Genomic DNA, 19462 nt, shown 5'->3' with positions numbered 1-19462 from the left:
GGAAGAGAACCTGCTATAGACAAATCACTACCAATCAAAGACCTTTTTTCTGAAATGCTGCCATGAGCAGGTCATATCACAGAGCTTTCGAAATTATTTTATTAACATCATTTAGATAATCTGCCGCTGAGAGGGAAGCCTGGCCCCGGAAAACTTTCCGACCAGTTTCCGACAAAAATTAACAAATAGCGTCGCGCCGTCGAGGATGATTATGATTGTGAGAGGATGGAGCCCTATACCAGTGAGGCAATCGTTGTCTAATAGCAGGAGCCTAGACAAAGTTTGTTTCGCCTGTACTGGAACGTGGCGAAATGCAGCTGAAGAGCGTCTTGAGAACTTTTAAATTTTTGATAATTAGCTTCGTTTATCTGCATTGCTCTGGCAGTTTGGACCGAGCCAAAGCTGGGGGCACAGTCAGAGCCTGACAGTTCTGGAGCAGCTGAAAATGAAGTCCCCTTTTATTTTATTAATTTCTGTTGGTCAAGTTTTTTGAGCAATTTGATTGGTAAACTCAATAAGAGTTTATTTTCAGTTTTAGAATGAAATTTAATTTTCATTTTGAATTTAGAATTAAATGTGGCTATTTTTCCACTCTTTAAATGTCTTCTAAATGATATTTATTCATTGTTAATATGCTAGAAAATTAGTTGATATATGTATGCCCCTTAAGTATCGTATAGCATAGACATTGATCACTTAATTGACACACTTCGCATACGATATGCAAGCAATCTCCCATATTCGTCACCATACACCTGGGATAGAATTTCTGAGACACAGCTTTTGGCCAGAGAGCTCCAGAGATTCCGATTGAATGCTTTAAGCTGCATGTTTGCCTCATAAATAAGTCAAAGACCTCCACTAGAGGTTGATGGATATATGGGGAGACTGAGAGGATTAGAAAACATAAATTCCGCACGGAGTTACAATTGCAATTTCACAAAAACATTTCTGTGACCTTTTGAGATTTAGCTTGGGTGATTTATGCAGGTTAATTTTCAGCTTAATTCTTAGAAAATAGCTAATTACCTTAATTCAGGTGCATGCATTTGTCAGCTAACAAAATAAATAAATAATTCCATCGATTAGCTTATAAGTCAGACAGAAATAGGATATTGGAAAGAAGTTTTTTGTCAGGTTTACTTAACTCTCGTTAGGTTTAATCATTCCTTCCATTTTCATTGGATTTTCGTGGGAATGCAGCCAGTTTTTGATTGTCCCAGAAAACGGTACTTCTTTTATTCGGGGTATTCTCGGTATCCTTATTATTTTCCCTCGAAAAGTGTGGATGGGAAAAGCATCGGGTAACAGCAGGGTAATATGTCTCCAATTTCGAGGCAAAATGTGCAATTCTTTTTCCTTATCCAATTCATTTTATTTTGTATTTTTATTTAATTTAAGTGTGACCCTGTTCACACGGGGAAAAAACCAATAAATTTGCATGTAAGAAAAAGTGCCCAAAATGGAGAATGGGAAGCACTAAAAAAGTTTAATTCATTTGCAATGCGGCTCTCGTTGCAATGTTCAGCAGGTCCGGTAGGGGCCTTGGCCACGGCATCGGCACAGAAAGCCGTATAATTTTGTCCTGTTCTTTGAACGCGTGCTCTGTTATTGTCCTTGTGAGAAATTAAATTGCATTTTAAATAGCCAACGTTAATTTTGTAAATGATTTATACAGACACATAATTTGCAATTGCGAAATGTATTGGAGCAGGTGTGAAAGGTAAAAGGGTGTAATGTAATAAGGCATGTAATTTCATTGCATTAATTATTCCGGATGGAAATTGGTTGCGCCTTAGGTGCTGGAAATTAATGACGCCTAAGGTGCTGGAAAAACATGGCGTGAAAGTAATCTTGAGTTGTGGAGAAAGGTGTACAAATAATATTAAAAATAAATCTCCGAGCAAATAGGTCTTCCAGAATGGGCATCTTGATTCAGTGTTTTTAATTGTAGAACGTGTACAGTAATCATTGGAAAATAAATAATTTCCATTGAATATATCCTTTAAGAGGTTGAAGCGAACTCCCTATTTAAATTTAATTTATTTGCTTAACAAATTGTTTGACATTTGAATTATCTACCACATTATTTATGCGCCTCATTAATGATATTATTTATGCTGCAGCAAAAGCAAGGCTGTAAATAATTTTGACACTATTGCGTATAAATGGATTTATAATTAAGTGTCTGCCGCGTAATTACAGTCATTATTCCAAAGAGAAGGTCAATCAATGAAATGTTTTTAATTTGTGAACCAAAAGAATTCATGACATTTAAGTTTTCAAAGTATATTTTATGTTGGGAGTGCTCTCTGTGTTTGAAAAAAGTAGAAAGGTCAAGCAATCAAGCGGAGATAATTTGCAGCCACATGGCTGACATCAATTTCTGGCTGCCTCCCATCAATCATAGAAGAGGCAGGGCACTGAGGATGGGAAGAACCTTGGGGTGAAAGTTTTTTATGGCACGTTTGAGCAGATCAATTGAGCAGTAAATGTGCGGGCAAAAAGACTGATGTGAAGTCGTTTAAGTGCGATTTTTAGTGAGAAAATGTTGTACAGAATATGGACGGAAGCCTGAAGAAAAGTTTATTTTAAAATTCCTCAAGGAACTCCATTCAAATGCGTTAATTACCCAGAGAACTGATGGTGAACCTCAAGACTTCCCATGGGGCTCTGGATAATCTGACATTACTGCCGGCAAAACCTGTCATAAGGTATCAAATAGAATTAGCAGGAGCTTAGGGTGTTTTCGTATGGTAGAATAATAACATAAGACCGGGGGCTCATGTGCAAAATGCAGGGGATAGGCAGATAGGAGAACTACCATTGACCACAGCATAATTTACGAATGTATCCTCGAACGGATAGTTATCATATACGATTATGTATATGTATTCTCATAAACGCAAGTTAATTAACAAATTCATCCATTTACATGGAAAATATTGATTTAAAGTGACAGCATCGACATCGACAGGATTAACTGTATTCATCGTTGTTTCATATTTACAGAAATGTATTTCCATTTTTTCCGGGGAGCTGTCAGTCGTATCCCCATAAGTTCACATCGATAAAGGGGTTAAACCCTCATCATTATTGCCATTGACAGGGGGATGGGCCTTGGTCTGTAGCTGATTCTGTGAATATTGGCTCGACCTTTGAACTGTTTAAATGCACTTTAATTTGACAGATGCCAAGCGGAATGGTCTTCAAGGGGAAAGTTTCTGTTAGCAACCTTTGTGGCCTGCTTTCCCGTTTACGGAGAAGTCAAGCATTAAAAGTGCTGCCAATTAAGAACTGATTTCGGGGATCGAAAGTGAGGAAAGTAATCGGAGGGAAAAACAAAGTTTTCGTTTCTAATTAAAATCGTATTTAAGTGGGCAATAAGGAAATGAAACGTTGCTAAGCCTAAAAGTTCTGGTCGAATGGTTTCTCTTTATTCCAGTGAAAGCAACACAATTGATTTTGATTATTTTTTTCTCGACCGCATAGCTCTCTCCAGGAACGTACACACACACAAGTAAATTGGGTTCTAATGCCTTCCGGCAGTCGACCACTTTTTTCCCGTCAGCCATTTCTACTCAACAATGTTATTAGTCGGGCCAATATCTGTGAGTGTTTCGGCTCCTTTTGTGGCAGGGCTTTCTCCTTTTTCCCGGGGAAAAACACTTTCTGTTACTTAGGCTTTTGGGCATTCTCGCTGATTTCATTGTGATGGTTCCAATCGGGTTTAGCCCGAGACTCTTTTCAAGTCATTTACTCTGCTGTAAAGAGGTTTTCCAGATTGAGAGGTAATTTCCATTGCCCAGAAAGCCGCAATTATCTGACTTCGTTTCACTCATAGAGCTCTGCCATAAAGAATTGCATTCATGGAGCACCCATATAGCTCTGGGCTAGAGCTGCTGAAAAAAACGAGAGAAAAACTATTATTTTACGCCAAATCGCATTCAGCAGCAAAACAGTTTCATTCAACGACTTCGCACAGCCTGATAAATGGGTTTCCCGACAATCGTCAGACGGATAACCATAGTTTTGGAAAAAAGTTTTGCCTTCCGGTCGTCTCTTTCGGTTTTCCCGCCATTCTCGTAAATTTGTGTGGAGTTCATCAGGCGGCGAGGCCTACGCCTCATTTGAGCCGCAGTATTGCCGGACAATAGCACCACCTCGAAAGCAATAACAATGACAGTTATGAGTCTTTGTGCGATGCTGAGTCGATTTCGAGGAAAAAAGTTGAATGGAAATGAGAGTTTGCGATGCCATCCGCGGGACACGAAACAATCGAAATCAATTAAACGGGGAAATGAAATGGTGGGGATTGATCAGAAGGGTGGTGAGGATAGGAGGTGCAACTTTATCGATGGGAAATGACTGATGCTCTTTCCTGACATTCTGAAAGTTAGAAAGTACTGTTTAAAGAAATTTTATTTTTTTTAAACCACAAAACATTTAAAGGAATGTTATCTACAAATTCTGCAATGTGCCATCATTCATTTATTAATCGTACCTTCCATTTAGATCCATTTAGATCTTGAAACACTTTAAGCATTAAGTTGGCCAACAAAATCAATGAAATTAAAAAAATAGCCAACTAAAATCATAGTGACAGAGTGAACCAACCAAATGAATGCGGATAGCAGGACAGTTTGTTACAGTTTTTATAAAAAGAAACGGATGCGGCAGGCTCATTGGATGGCTCATTGAGGCCACAACAATACGATGACAGATAAGAGCTTTTTTTTGTTTCAGTTCCCATATTCACCAAAAAACAAAAGTTGCAATTGGGAAAAAGGAATGACGAATGATATTGATATCACTTTAATTTAAATACTGAGAAAATGGAAATCATGATCGGAATGGAACGCTCTTTAACCAAACGCAAAATGGTAGCCCAGATTCAGGCAAGTTTTCTGGCTTCATTGAATTACATTTCGCCGCTGTCAGAGCGTGGGCTTCAAATGACAAAACACACGCAGCTATTCCTGTCAGTCAGCCATCAAGTTGGTCACTAATGAAAGGCGCTGCCCATAAACAAACATCAACCGCACAGCAGAGTCGACAGGTGCGACCATCGGGTTGCCCAAAATGCAGTTCGTGTCGGCCACAAAATTGGATTTAAGAATACACCCCTTTGAACCCTATTGCACTGTCTAACTGAATTTCTAGCCCCAAAGGATGAGAGGGAGGGCAGAGGGAACTGGCACTCTTGCAGAGGGAACATAAGAGTATCTAACACTTCTTCGACCCACAAAGTATTCTCCTAATTTTACTTCAGTTTAATTATAGTCCTAGCTGTCGTCCTCAGCACTCATGGTATATTTAGTATTACAATTACAATAATATGAGGCGCATGGCACCATTTTGTGGTCGCGATTGCTCTGTTTAATTAAAACATACAAATCTACGATATATTTAACTTTAATGTACAATTTATATTTCCGTTTTAAAAGTGCTGCTTGGAGAAGTTGAAAGTTTCTCTGACAGTTTGTGTGCTCCTTGAAAGAATTGTCTTGTAAATTACTTTTGCATACATTTGCAGAGGTCGGCAAGAAGTGCAGGGACAATTTACACAATTGCATGCTAAAGTTCGTTGTCAGATCTAAAAATTTGCTTAGCTATGGTAATATTTATTTGGTCGTTTGTTACATTTACATTCAAATTGTTGTATTTTTCTTAAATTTTTTTTGATTTATAATCAAGATTGAGGCACGACGCAACTTTAGGTTTCTTAACATTTTATTTTGTAGTATACATATATAAAATGTATTTAAATCAGACACAACAACAAAAATCACAAAAAAAAGAAAAGTTCTAGAGTCAGGAATCGCAAAGAGAAATGAAATGGCATTTCTGGATTGGAGTCCTTAGACTATAGGAATATTTTTGCAAAAGATATCCTTTGCTCCGAAAAGTAAACTATTCTGATTTGTTCTGAAAGCTTATTCCCTTTTTCGTGAGCTGAAAGAAGAAGTGTTATAAGCTTTTATATAAGAAGGCGCTTAAACAGAATAATGAGAGTTTCGTTTATTTTTCTTTTATAAACACAGTAAAAGTTACGTTAGTTTTTAAATAACGAGGATTTCTACATAAATTGTAATTTATTTATTTAGAGGCAATAATAAAATCGATTCTTATGTAATAAATAATAATTATAATGTTTTTCAACTGCAAAAAAAAACCCATTTTACATTTTGTGGTTTTTATTTCGGACTACCACAAAATGGCGCTAAATTTGAACCAAATTTAGTACCTAGTGAAACGCTTTATACCAAAGGCGCAGAGGCCAAAAACTTCTTCGACAGAAACAATTAGGGAGAAATAAAAATTTAATTTCAACCACAGGGCAATTTTTTACTCAACTCTCAAAACTTGAATTGAGTCTTTTCTCCTGCGGCTGTGTGGGGGAAACACTCAAGTTTCGACTGGGGCCCCGATGGCAAACTCCTCCTGTGGCAGCTTTGACATGCATTTCGCGCCTCAAGAACGAGGGCTCAGACAGAGTCAGGCCTTTGTACATTATTAAAATTTATACATAAATGAATAAGTAGGAAGCGGGAAAAGTTTTCTTGATATTTCTGGTGGCTGTCAGAGTGCCAGAGGACCGAAGATGGCCACAGAATGGCGACAATAATGAGGATGATGGGAAACTCTCAGCGATGCGGAGCCCCCTTGGACTGTGTGTATTTCCTGGTGTGAGAAATTGAGTGGCTACACTGGCTTTAAGCAACGGAATTTCCAACAAGTTCTCTGCACTCGACGGATTATGGACAAGTGTCTGAGTCATGACCAAAGTCCACTTCCATAATTATCATTTTTTTTGACGAGTTCAAATCAAAAGCTGACGACTTTCCTCTCCAAGGAACGGGAATACCAACCAAAAAGGGCCAAACTTTTTTTTACCAACTTGAAGACTTTGTAATGTCTTCGAGCAAATCATTTGAAAGAGTCATAAAAAGCGTTTTATTGTCTAGACTCGACTTTCCCCATTTTCCACAGCCATTGCCCCAGAGCATTCGCCTTCTTTCGATTTTTGTTTAGTTTGCCTCTGACATGTCCTTTGTGGTGTTGGCTGCTCATTTCTTTGCTGGGCCAAAAGGCTGACAGCCGAATAAAAAAAGGCGTGCTAATAAAATTAGAGCCAATTCACCTTCAGGCGGTGGCAGTTGTAGATAATCACGAAAATCTAATCATTGAAAAGGAAGCTCCTTCTGGCTTACCACCAAATGATTGCCTGAACCAAGTAATACCCAAGTTATTACTGAATCCTTACTCTGCTCACGCATACTAAGGCTTTTGTATCCCATGTCAAAATTAGGCTTAAAATAATTTAATTTAGTCCATTTAATTTGCTGGCAACACTGAAGGGTGTTGGTCCTAAGCCTAGGCCATTTCGGGCCGCCTCATTTATGCATACAAAAGGTCGAGAGTGGATAAACTTCTAACCAGAGATTGCTAGAGCCTGGCTGTCATTTGTCCTGCTTAACTCGGCATGTAACCAAAGCCATTAGGCATTGATTGGCCATATCCAAAGGGATATGGAAGGGACAAGATCTGGTGACAAGACCAATGGCACAGGGATCAATTCGAGTTTGAGTCCCTCCTGAGGAAATGTCGATAGGGCTTCAGAATCTGCCACGGCACACACATGTTTACATTTAATCCACTTTTATTGTAGCCCTTGGAGGTCACGGCCATATGTACTCTAGGTTATTATGCTGATTGTCTTGACACACTGTGCGTCTGATGTTTGTACTTTCGGTGCTTACCTTAGACCCTGCTACTATGTAACTATGGCAGTCGAAGAGGTCGTGTGGCTTAGCGGGGAAACAGAGTTCAATGATTTGCGCGAAACGCTGATCAATGGCATGAGGCTGGGCGAAGAAGTAATACGGAATTGGAGTGAGATCGTAGCTACTGAGTACTTCTTTAATCGCAAGGAAGAGCAAATACAAACGCTGAATAGTCTCACAAAGCAGCACGTTCTGGACTTATTGTTGGACTATGAAAACAATAAATTTCGAAAGCTTTCAGTTCAAGTGGTTGGTCGGAAGAAGCTGCCATCTCGGTCTCGAACGCTTTCCATTTCGGATGCTGGGGCTGTTGGGGAGAGCTCAGAAACAGGATTCGGTAGATAAAGATACTTGGCGAACTTACTGGAAGAAGTGCAGCGTAATTTTTCCGATGAACAGCTAGTGTTTGAACAGACGGGCAATAAGATCGAGATAGAGCTTATGGGAAATGGCCATGATCCCTCCCACATAGTAGATAGGGGATTAAAAATAGTCTATGTGTTTACCCATCACAAATCCGAAGTGTACTAGAATGTCGTAAAACACACAGAATACTTGACACTGGCTTATTAACTAAAAAACGAAAAAAGTGTAAATATGTTTAGTGAACACATGTAATAAATAGATGTACCTATATAGTGAGGCGCGGCGGCTGCCGAACTGCCGCAAAGCATTGCTTCGCAAGCGCGTCTGTTTCTCTTCGGTGGGCTGAGCAATCGCATCCCGCTAGAGACCAGAGTCTCGGTACTGACCCTACAACCTACAGCGCGATGCTCTCCTTTCCCTCAGTGCTCTCCGCAATGTCTTTGCCACCTCCAGCAAAAAATTTTATTTACGGTACGGCACGGCTACGTTTGCGCTGCGGCATACTTCTTGCAGACGGTAGTTGTCTGCCGCACCTTTTCTGCGCTCTGAGTGCTCTGTAAGCATTTCGAGCAGAGGACTTCAACGTCGGAGCTTTCCTGCCTGCCGCTTCTGCTTGTTGCGGTTGCTCGGCTCGCTTCGTTGATGCTCGAGTGCACGAACATGCGCACGATCTTGTCGCCAGTCAGGAGCTCGGCCCCGATGCTGCTGCAGTTGAAGCGAGTACCGTCGATCGGGCGAGCTTGTAGCGCCTCCTGAATACCAGCTTTTCCTCCTTCTCGATTTAAATTTTAAATTTCCGTTGGCGCTCAACTCCTACTCGGGTAACCGAACTCCAACAGTCTGGCAGCCTTCGGCTTTTTTTTGGCTGTCCGGCAGCACAGTCCGTGAAGCAACTCTGCTCGATCACCTGTCTGGTAGCTCCGTGATCAGCTGCTAGGAGAAGCTTTAGTCGTAAACAGAAAGAAGAAAAGTTGTGTGAGAATTGTTTTTGTTCCGCTATCAATGTGAATATTTTTGGATATCCTGCGCGGAACGCACTGATTTTGCCCCTGCAGCCGGGCGGGATGTCTGCAAGGCCGGATTTCATACACAGTACGTACCAGTGCATCAGTAATCTGATATAAACAGCTTTCCTTCTATTTTACAGGCATGGCACGGATTTATAACTGGAAAACTTGAAGCTCGTGTTGGACGCAACCGCATTGAAAAAAAGCTCAAGCTTCTTTGATAATCGCTTAGGTAAGTGTGTGTCTGTGTTGACCAAATTCAATTTTAGTTTTACATTCAGCCATGAATGCCATTGAAATCAGGGTTTGGCTTAGTGCGAGTCTGTTTTCATCGGTCCAAATGGTCAAACACTCCTGACCTGGCTTCTTATGACAAATTGATTACCCCGCGGCTAAACCGACAGCTGTCAAGTGCCGGATCGGCAGAATTTATCTCAACCTTTGTGACTTTTTTCTTTAAATTTAATCAATGCAGATCGCAACGTCACACATCAAGCTCTTTGGGTTCCATGGCAGTTTAAAACCAGGCGAACTGTGACTGGCCACAAAGTTTTGTATTTTACTGTAATGGAAACGGGGAAATGAAACTGGGACCCTTTGACGGCATTCAGTTGACTGAAAAAGTGAAAGTCAAGCACATTTCCAGTGGGTTACTCAATGTGTTGTGTGGTAGGTTTCGTGTTCGGGTTCGGGTTATCCATTCAGATGAATGTCTCAGGGAAAGGCGCCCACAGTGCAAAGCTTTCAAATTCCAAAAGGACTGTCAATACAATTCATCAACGGTGGGGCCAGACAGTGTGAGTCCCTTGATGAGTCAGTTTTCCTTCTTGTCATTAGTTGAGTCTCATTAAGAGTACTCTGTTTGCATTGTAACCCATCATCAATTTGAAGAACTCGTCAAATGTCCCCTGTTCTTCCGTGCAGTAATTATCTGCGTTTCCTCTTCTCTGAAGTTAAGTTAAACAAAATGTTCTGTTGAATTGCAACAAATATGAGCAATCAATCTGTCTGTCTGTTGCAATTTCTATCAGACAGAAATCTATTCTGGTTTATACTTATTTTTTGCTTTATTTTGCCATTCCACTTGTTTGCTTTCGTTTGTGCACGTCGCACAGTTGCACTTGCAAGTGGCATACGGCTATATATGGATGGATGGATATTTGACATGCCGTTAGCTTTACATTGTCTTCGTTGTGTCCCTTTTTACCCTTCTTTTCTTACATATTCAACCTCTAAGGATATAAAAACTTCAGTGTCCAATTGTAGTTACATTTTAATCTCACAAATATTTTTCTTATAGAAAATCAATACATATTTGCTGTCAATTGTTTATTATGCAGAGTGCCAAGTCCCGTATTTATTCTGCTGTGCTGTTACTGGCAAAATAATGTAGCAAATATGTAACTATGCCAATACAAAAATGTGAACATTTATTGAATTGATAATCGAACTTAAACAGGATATCATAATCCAGTTAAGAGTGCTCTATCAAAACGTTTAACTAATTAAATTTACACTTATTAAGACTATCATAGCTACACGAATAATTTGCTATTGATTACAAACAAAATAGAGGGCTAATGCTTCCTGCAAAGCAAATCATACCGTTATTTTCACCAAATTAAACACAGATGGATGGTCACTGAGCACTTTAGCAAAGTAAAATGAAAACCTCCTCTTAATGGATGTGATAATTGGCATTATTCTAATTAACTGCTCATGTGTGGCCCACATGACTAATTAAATCCAGGAATATTTCAGATTAAATATATGACTAAATATTTTAATGGGTCCAGGATGCCGAATAAATGAGAATTAATTTAATACGTGAGCTTAACTATTATGCGCCTTTTTTATACCATCTTTTAAATAATTCGCAAGTCTTGCAGTAGTATCTTATTTCGCATTAAAAGCACACAAAATAACATAATAATTTGAAGTACTCTAGTACTACTGTTCGGCTTTTAAATAATATAGCTCGATTGTTTTAAGCTTATCGATTTTTACTATTTTGTTATGAAACTAGAAACTACTGAATATTTCAAATATAAAAACCTGCAGCACACGCAGTGTGACGAAGTTTATTTTCCAATATTTTGGCTATGTATTACATACAACATATGGACATTGTCCCATATACTTTTTAAATTTTGTTTGATCTTGTGGTAAAATTATATTTAAAATGTTTTATTTAGCATGCGTAAAATTTTTTCTATAGAAGCTACAAAAATACGTCTACTCTGTCTTTTGTTTCTCGTAAATGAACGAAATGAAAACATAATAAAATCGTGGATTTATAAAATTATTCAATCAACTAACTTTAATTAAAATGTGAAAATTCCAGTGTAATTATGATGAGCCTTTATTTACACTTGAACTGTTTATAATAGAAGTGGTTTATTAATTTGTGGATTAAAATCTATAAATATTAATTAGCTATTTATTTACTCAAAGCTCTGGTCATCCACGAATTGGGAGACCCGTGCAAACTCTAGCTGGATAACTTTTGAATGGTTTTTTGTGATTCATTACACCGAAGCCACACAACACCATATATCAAAACTTTTTGTCAGATGGCACAAGAGAAAAAAAAACTCCATTTACTAATTGCAAGTTTTAATTAAAAATCGACCTTTAATGCAATGGGCGAGACCAGGGGACAAAAAACAGCAAGGAAAACACAGAGGAGAAGGCATGTTACCGCAGTTTGGGAAAAACCACATTGATTTTTGGCATCGTAGCAGATACAGAGACACAAAAGCAGGACCTAAAGACAATTTCAGGGATAGAATAGAATAGGACCCAAAGACACTTTCGCCAACACGGACAGACAATTCCTGCAAATGCAATGTCCACGGATGGGTTTGGCGTTGGCGTTGGCTCTTCCGGTTCTGCTTCTGGTCGAGACAGAGTAAACAAACGTTTCCGCTTTTGAAAAATTGCTCTCATTTTTTGGCTGAACGGCCGAGCGACCCACTGGCGCTTCCTGGCGTTGTTGTTTGTTATTACAACCACAACCGACGACCAGCAGATAAGCAAAAAACGCGGTGCTACACCCTCAGACATTCTGTTGAACTATAAATAATAGTTACAAATTTTTTGTTGCCTTTTTTTCGGTCATGTTTTGCCACAAGAACAACACAGTTCAAGTGAAAAGGTTGCCATATGCAAAAATATGGCAACGCAAAAAACAAGAGTTACGAAACAAATATTTGCATTCTTAAATTGAGGCGCATGAAATCCAAAAAGAGTGCAATATCTGTCCAGGTGCAATGTAGGGGACTGAGGTGAAATACAGTTTTCAATGGGAAAACTTGAAGGTGCTTTAAAGAAACACTTTTGATGTGCTGATTGAAGGGAACGAAGTCTGGCCACCATTTTAGCGGGCTTGTATATTGTATAAACATATCCCTTATGTTTTCACATTTTTCCAACAAAGCGACTGACCGCTAAATACATCGCATTATTTTCAATGCAAATTTATATTGAATGTAATGCAATCAAGTGTCACATGTTGATGCAATTAAAAAAACATTTGCGCCCATTAAAACGCAATTTTGTGGGCTTTATATAATTATGCCGCAGGGCCATTAAAGTCATTAACATTTTGACTTGGCCAGGGACCTACCAGCGCTCTCTGTAAGTAAAGCCCTCTGTGTGGTACGTGGGACACGTTAGTGTGGTCAGCATACAGAAAAAGATTTCATGTTCGGTTTGGGTTTCAATTTATCCCAGTCTCAATTGCTGATGTGATTAACGTTGCCCTTTGCGCTTTTGTCTCACTGCAAAGCTGAGCTATGCGTTAATCAAATGTCAATTACGCTGCGGATACCAAAATTGATGGCAACAGCAATAGCAACAGCAGCCGCAACAGAGCAGAGGCCTGGGCTTACCCAGGATCCCGACACGCCAGAAGCCAGAACCCAGAACCCCAGTACCGCTAAATCTTGGCGCTCGTTGGTTTTACGTTTTCAGCGTTTTTGCTTTTTTGCCCTGGGAAAATCAGTTGGCATGCACAGACACAGACAAAGAGGCACTGAGAGAGACAGCCACAGACACACAGAGGGAGAGAGAGAGAGAGAGAGATACATATATGTAGTGCCAATCATACTCGTATCGGGAGACAGGCATCCTTTGCAGCAGTTTGTTCCTTCGCTGGCCTTATCCTTTATGCAATTTGTCTTTATGAGCCACGCTTTTTGCCCACTTTTTTCGGTTTTGCTCTCTGCTCTGGAGCTCCGTGGCACGCGGCTTGCAACTTTGAGCGGTTGTCGGCCATGAGATGTGCCCGACTCTACTCACGTTGCCTGCATTTTAAGTCTCCAATCTCGTCTTCATTTTTATGGTCTTTAAACTTTAAACATCCCCGACACAATTCGGCTGTGCTGGTGTCTCAGATGGCTGAATAATGATCAAACAGCGCCTGGTAATATGAAGATTATAAATCATACACATACATGATGTACTCGCAGATTAACAAGCTTCTCCAGTGCGTATGATAATTGGCCCTCGGGGGTGCATTTGCACAGATTATTCATCACTCAAGGGTCCAGGGATCCGGGGCTTTCCTACCGGCCCTCAGCCTCAGGCAGTTGCCAACGTTACACATTCATCATCCAGTTGGCTGCTCGGATCCGTTGTCATTGTCCTAAATGCAGGTAGCCATCGCCGCGGCAGCTTGGGGTGTGAAAACAGTTTCAAGCGGCTTAGCGAGTCAATCATCAAATTGCATACAGGGTCCTACCTGACTTGATGATAACTTAATTGATGGACAGGTTAATTGGTCTAATTGTACTGGTATCCCAGCATATCCGAGTATTTTTTTGTTAACTAAAATACATCCCTTCATAGAGACTCTCGCCCTACATTTGCTTATCCAAATAGATCCCCAGATAAACAATGTTTTATTTGGGTTACTGTTTTCGCGTAACATGCATAATTTTCTTCCCGTCACTTAGTTGGCCTTCGTCATTGTGCGTCCAATAGATACATTGTTTTTTCTTTTTCTCTTTCATAAAGGAAACTTTTGTTTGCTATTTGTATATGAAGACAAATCGAAAATGGCAAAAAATATGATTTATTACCCGCCAAGAAAATGGCCACGAAAAGGACAACAAAAATTGCTAACGAAAAAATTTGGTTTATCCAAAGGCACGTAGACATTCGGAATAAAAGATTTGCCCCGCTACAACTCTATTAAATGGTTATTATATATATGTGAATGACTTTAAGGTGCCCTAATTTATTTTTCACGAATTGCGTCAAATATTTGCTTAGTTCTTTCGTTCCTTACAGCCCCCTTCAGTTCCTTGAAATAAAAGTTCAGGAAAGTCAATTGCTGGGGGCCGTTTAAAAGTTCCCATGAAAAGGTAAACATTTCTTAACGTTGTTCCTACTTGTTGGACTGCTGGGCAGCGGCATATTCAAGTGTAAAATAGGGGCGACCTCTGCTGAAATAAATAATCTAGATATGGAATAAAAATCATTTAATGATTTCCATTAGGCCACTCGTTTTTTAAGCAAATCTAATTTGGAACAATTTGAGAGCCCTCTAATATGGTTGGATGGATCCTTGCTTCTTGGTGCCCCCATTCCAACGGTGCAGGACATGCATGCCCCTGAAAAGGGGCAAAAGTCATAAAAATGTTTATGCTTTTCTTATGAGCACACAAGCTGCGGCATGTCTCACAGTTAAACAATTGCTCTCGACCAGCCAGGACATTGTTTTGCCACGTTTTTATTATACACTTTCAGAGGGTATTGCGATTATGTCTAGACTCTAGATGTGTGCTACGCAGAGAACTTAATAGAATTAACAAAAGACTCAATTAAGGCATATCCTTCTTCTAGTATCTGTTGAGAAGAGGTTCCAAGTTTAAAGGATCTCTGTCTGAGTCTCGCAAAGTATATGAAATCATAAGAAATTCCAGTTTTGAAAGTGTGTTACAAATTTCGGCCAACCAATATATGTTTTTTGGTTGTTGTTGGGCTTTTATTTTTATCCCTTGTGGCTCCTTGGGACATTTACTTTTATTGTGCGACTGGTTCAAGGTTCAGGCACTTTGACTATGACGTTAGTTCTAGTAGCAAAAACAACGATGGCTGCAGGCCAGGCCCGGCCAGGCCAGGGCAGAACGAGAGTCCTTCTAACGTGGCTACATTTATGAGCAGAAGGATCTGCAATTGTCGTTTCGCCCTGTGTGCTGGCTGGCAATTGCAGCCAGAAAGGAAATATTAAGTGGAACCTGTACTACTTGTAAGATACTAGCGCTCTCTGGCCTGGCTCGTTGTTATGTTATCTTAATGCGGAAGCTTCCCAGCCCGGATGTGCCACAAAGAACTTCAAGCAAGTTGTCGGAGTATTAATTCTTCGTTTTATTCGAGTACTACATTCGGCGAACATTCAGCTTTAAACGTTTTATGTGGTACAGTGCGTGTACTGCGAGTATCAAAACTACCCAACCACCTGCCCCAGACCGAAACCAAGTAACAAGGGCCCAAGTAAGGGAATCATATTCCCAAAGTTTATCAGCTTGTTAGGCGGCAAAGGCACAGACGGCGCTGTCTTTGGGCCGTCAGCTGTCAACGGTTTCATTCGTTTTTTGCCGAACTCCGGCATTGTTCATTTGTCTCCGGAATTAGCGGACAGGAAGTCAGCTGTTGTCCTGTGCGCTGTGGCATAACCTAAACAAAGACATGCCGCATGACTCCTCCTCATCGCACTCATTCTAGAAGATGGAGAGTTGCAGGATTTGAGCTGAAATTCAGGGATGACCAACAAACAAATTGTTTACGATAAGGAAGTCACGTAAAGTGTCGTGTTCCTATGAAACCCACAGGAGAACCAGCTCGAAAAAAAGCCAAGCCGAATAACAACAGCCAGCCGCAGGACAGGAGGTCGTCTGTCCCCAACTTAATCATCATCATCTGCCTTTGGCCTTTAAGATTCTTTGTTAGTGGCAGATTTTCTAACCTTAATTTAAAATTTAAAGTTAGATTTGATCGTAAATCTTCACTTTACCATTTCCTGGTATATTCATGGTAATTTCTAATTGCGTTTCCCTAATTTAGGTAACCACAAAATATAGCACCACCGTAGGACTAGGCCTAAGACCAAGACTATTATGAGCACTTTTGGGAAAAGTCCTCGGAGAGAGAGAGCGAGTGAGAGAGAGAGAGAGAGTGAGAGAGTGAGAGAGTGAGAGAGTGAGAGAGAGAGAGGAGAGAGAGTGAGAGAGAGTGAGAGAGAGAGAGAGAGAGAGAGAGAGAGAGAGAGGGAGGGAGAGAGAGAGAAAGAGTGTGAGAGGGAGAGAGAGTGAGAGAGAGAGAGTGAGAGAGAGAGAGTGAGAGAGAGAAAGAGAGAGAGTGAGAGAGCGAGAAAGTGAGAGAGTGAGAGAGAGAGGAGAGAGAGAGAGAGAGAGAGAGATAGAGAGTGAGAGAGAGTGAGAGAGAGATAGAGAGTGAGAGAGAGAGAAAGAAGGAGAGAGAGAGAGAGAGATGTAGTGAGAGAAGAGCCATAATTACAGAATATTAACCGAAAAACCCTCCTGCTTACCTGCAACCCATGAGAATCGCATAGAAAGGTGCTGTTAAAATGAAATGTTCTTCAACAGTCTTCTGTTGGTCCGATGTTAAGCTAATGCTTACTGTTAATGTGGGTATTACAGAGTAGTAACAAAGCAACACGCTTGATTAGCTACCGCCTATGAGAAGCGCATAGAAAGGCTATGTTAAAATACTTTAGCAATCGTTTGCAATTTTTATGTTCATAAAATACTGTTCATATATACTGTTAGTGTTAATCCGGCCTATCTAATGTTTCTCCCTGATATCGGATCATATTAATGCATATAACGCAAATTTATAATTTAAAGCTAGACCTCCCTTTTCGGGTATATTCCCCAATTAAAGTGCGGCACTCACATTCCACCTAACTCGTTGCCACCACCGCAGGACTAGCCCTAAGGCCAAGACTATTATGAGCACTTTTGGCAAAAGTCCTCGGCTCGACTCGGCATGGGGCTCTGCTTCTACGGCTAGGCATTGTTCCGGGGTTATTAATCAAATAAGAAAAGCAATTTTTCAAATATGGCATTAATTTGATTGGCGTGCCTCAGTGGACAGGGCAATGAACTGTTAAATAAAATATATCTTCGGCTTAGGATTTGCGGGAAACAATATTAATTTAGTCCGCTGCGAGTTTTCATATCTTCTTTTTATGTTTTTTAATATTTTCCATTAATATTCCATAGTAAAAGTCCGAACTCCTCACGGATAGCAGAGCGAACACGTCTCTCATACATGCTCGAGCCTTAACAGCATTTGATGTCTCATCAAACATGTGCCGTTTGCCACTCGAGGGCCTTAAAGTCCTTGGCCTTCCTTGAAGCATAGCAATACTCGCAAAGACGAACCATTTGATGGGCTTTCAAAGTAAACAGAAAATATTAAATATGCATAATGACAAATCTGGTAGCCATTAGAGAAAATGGCTTCCATCTCGCATATGGAGCGGCCTTAAAGTCTTGACGTTAATTAGAGAAAGCAAAATTGTAAGTCACTGGGAAATGTTAACCCTTTTTCCACTTGTAACCCTCGCACGTGTTCCCTTTTTGTGTGAGTTGTATGAGGGTCCCATTAACGCATCGCAAAGCTGCTAAGTTTTGCATAATTAGAAATGCCTTACGACACACACCCTCATAAGGAGATGGTGTCTCTGTCTACCGTCCTTTCACGCACAAAGGTAAAACAAATTACACATACCATTATGCCGAAAGAATAGCCCAGAGACTGGGACTGTCCCCGCACTGAATCCCGACTGTAACAGATAGCTATGTTTACTCAGATGCCGCAGACACCATTCTCCTGCCCGGCCACTCTCCTGGCATTCCACAAACAAGTGGCTAAGTGGCAGTATCCTTGGATCACGTGCTAGGAGCAATGTGGCTGGAGGTTGCTCTGCTTAGTTACACAAAAGCGAGCTTGTAACCTTTGTTTAGCTGCCCTGTAATTACAAGTTGTATTGTTTCAAGTGCCTTAACACTTTGAGGAGATTAGAGGATGGTGTTTTTGTTGGAATTTATTGAATGATACTTTGATATTTTCATGGTTTTACATTTTTTGGTAATTGTTTTCCGAACCTTTAGTTGGGTAAAGTAGAACCCTAAATTGTTTTGGGAAATACATTTGTATACAATTTCATTTGAATACGCTTCTTTATGAAACTGTTGGCTTTTTTCCACAAATTAGCCCTATCATTTCGTAAATTCCTTTCATTTTTCGTTGCTTTGCCCTCAGGCAAATCGATTTTTTTCGCATTATTACAAAAATGATTGTGGCCATAATTTGTTTGCAGTTTGCTTGCCAAATTTATTTGTTCTAATTTGCATTTTGGGGAATATTGACATTGATTTATTTTTTATTACACAAATCGAATAAAATCGGAAGGGCCTGTCTGGAATGGCTATTTCTATGCCTTCTAGCTAGCCGTCTTTGTCTGTAGGCCAATATTTATGGAGTGCGTATGGGGCCAAGCTCTTAGCAGCGTCTGGTGGCCCCTTCCACGACAAAAAGATAATATTTATCCAAGACCCAGTCTGGCCTTGGCCTTTTTTCGCCTGTTTGATTATTTTTATGTTGACCTTGCTAGATCCCAATTTTGCTTGCAGATTTTGGAATTATTAATATTGTTATTTGTAATCCGAATAACAGGATATGTAATAAGATTACCTTAAATATGTTCTTAATAATTGCCATCAAAATGTATATTTTATGTTAGTGGAATCCTTTTTTGGGTCGACATTTTCGCTCTCTTTTTATGGAACAAGCCATTTTTAGCACAGGATTGTGGCCGGGATTTTAATTAAAATTTATGTTGTAATCCTGATTACGTGTCCTCCGCCAAATTTTCATATTCTAAGCATGTGGGTATACATATATATATATCTGTGTTTCCAGCTGGCGGCTAAATCTAAATGTGTGTCCTGAAAAAGATGAAAACTTTGGTGCTGGTTTCATTTCGTTTTTGCCATGCTTTTTTCTATTTTAGGTCACTATTTTTCTAGAGCCACTTTTTTGTGCGACTGTCATTTTCATAACAATTTTCGGCTTATAATCAGCTTGGATAGCTTTCGTGCAACTAAGTCTTTAATTGTGTGAACATTTTCTATCTCGGATGTTGGTTTTGTGACAGAACTTGAAAATCTGCCTTAAATGTCTCTGAGTTTTCCTGTTACCTTTTGTAATGTGCCAGAAATTCATATTCGTAGAGGTGTTAGATTGTATGTACGGATGGAGGTTGTA

The 19462-nt window shown here is 39.9% G+C and overlaps 1 long non-coding RNA gene across 5 annotated transcripts in view; it reads left to right on the top strand.

Moving 5' to 3' along the window:
- Window positions 1-19462, top strand: part of LOC108163848 — a 155134-nt gene that overhangs the window by 32664 nt on the left and 103008 nt on the right. Inside the window, exons 1-2 of one of the 5 annotated variants that reach the window (XR_004472847.1) lie at window positions 8784-9245; window positions 9301-9392. This is a non-coding gene — a long non-coding RNA (uncharacterized LOC108163848). Of the gene's footprint in view, window positions 1-8783; window positions 9250-9300; window positions 9393-19462 lie in introns of those variants that run through there. The other 4 variants (XR_004472850.1, XR_004472846.1, XR_004472848.1 and 1 more) reach the window with 4 other exon arrangements.

This window comes from Drosophila miranda, chromosome 4 (genome assembly GCF_003369915.1).
Source record: "Drosophila miranda strain MSH22 chromosome 4, D.miranda_PacBio2.1, whole genome shotgun sequence".
In the NCBI taxonomy this organism is placed as follows: Eukaryota; Metazoa; Arthropoda; class Insecta; order Diptera; family Drosophilidae; genus Drosophila; species Drosophila miranda.
The sequence above is the reverse complement of the archived record's forward strand: the minus strand, read 5'-3'. Positions and strand labels throughout refer to the sequence as shown.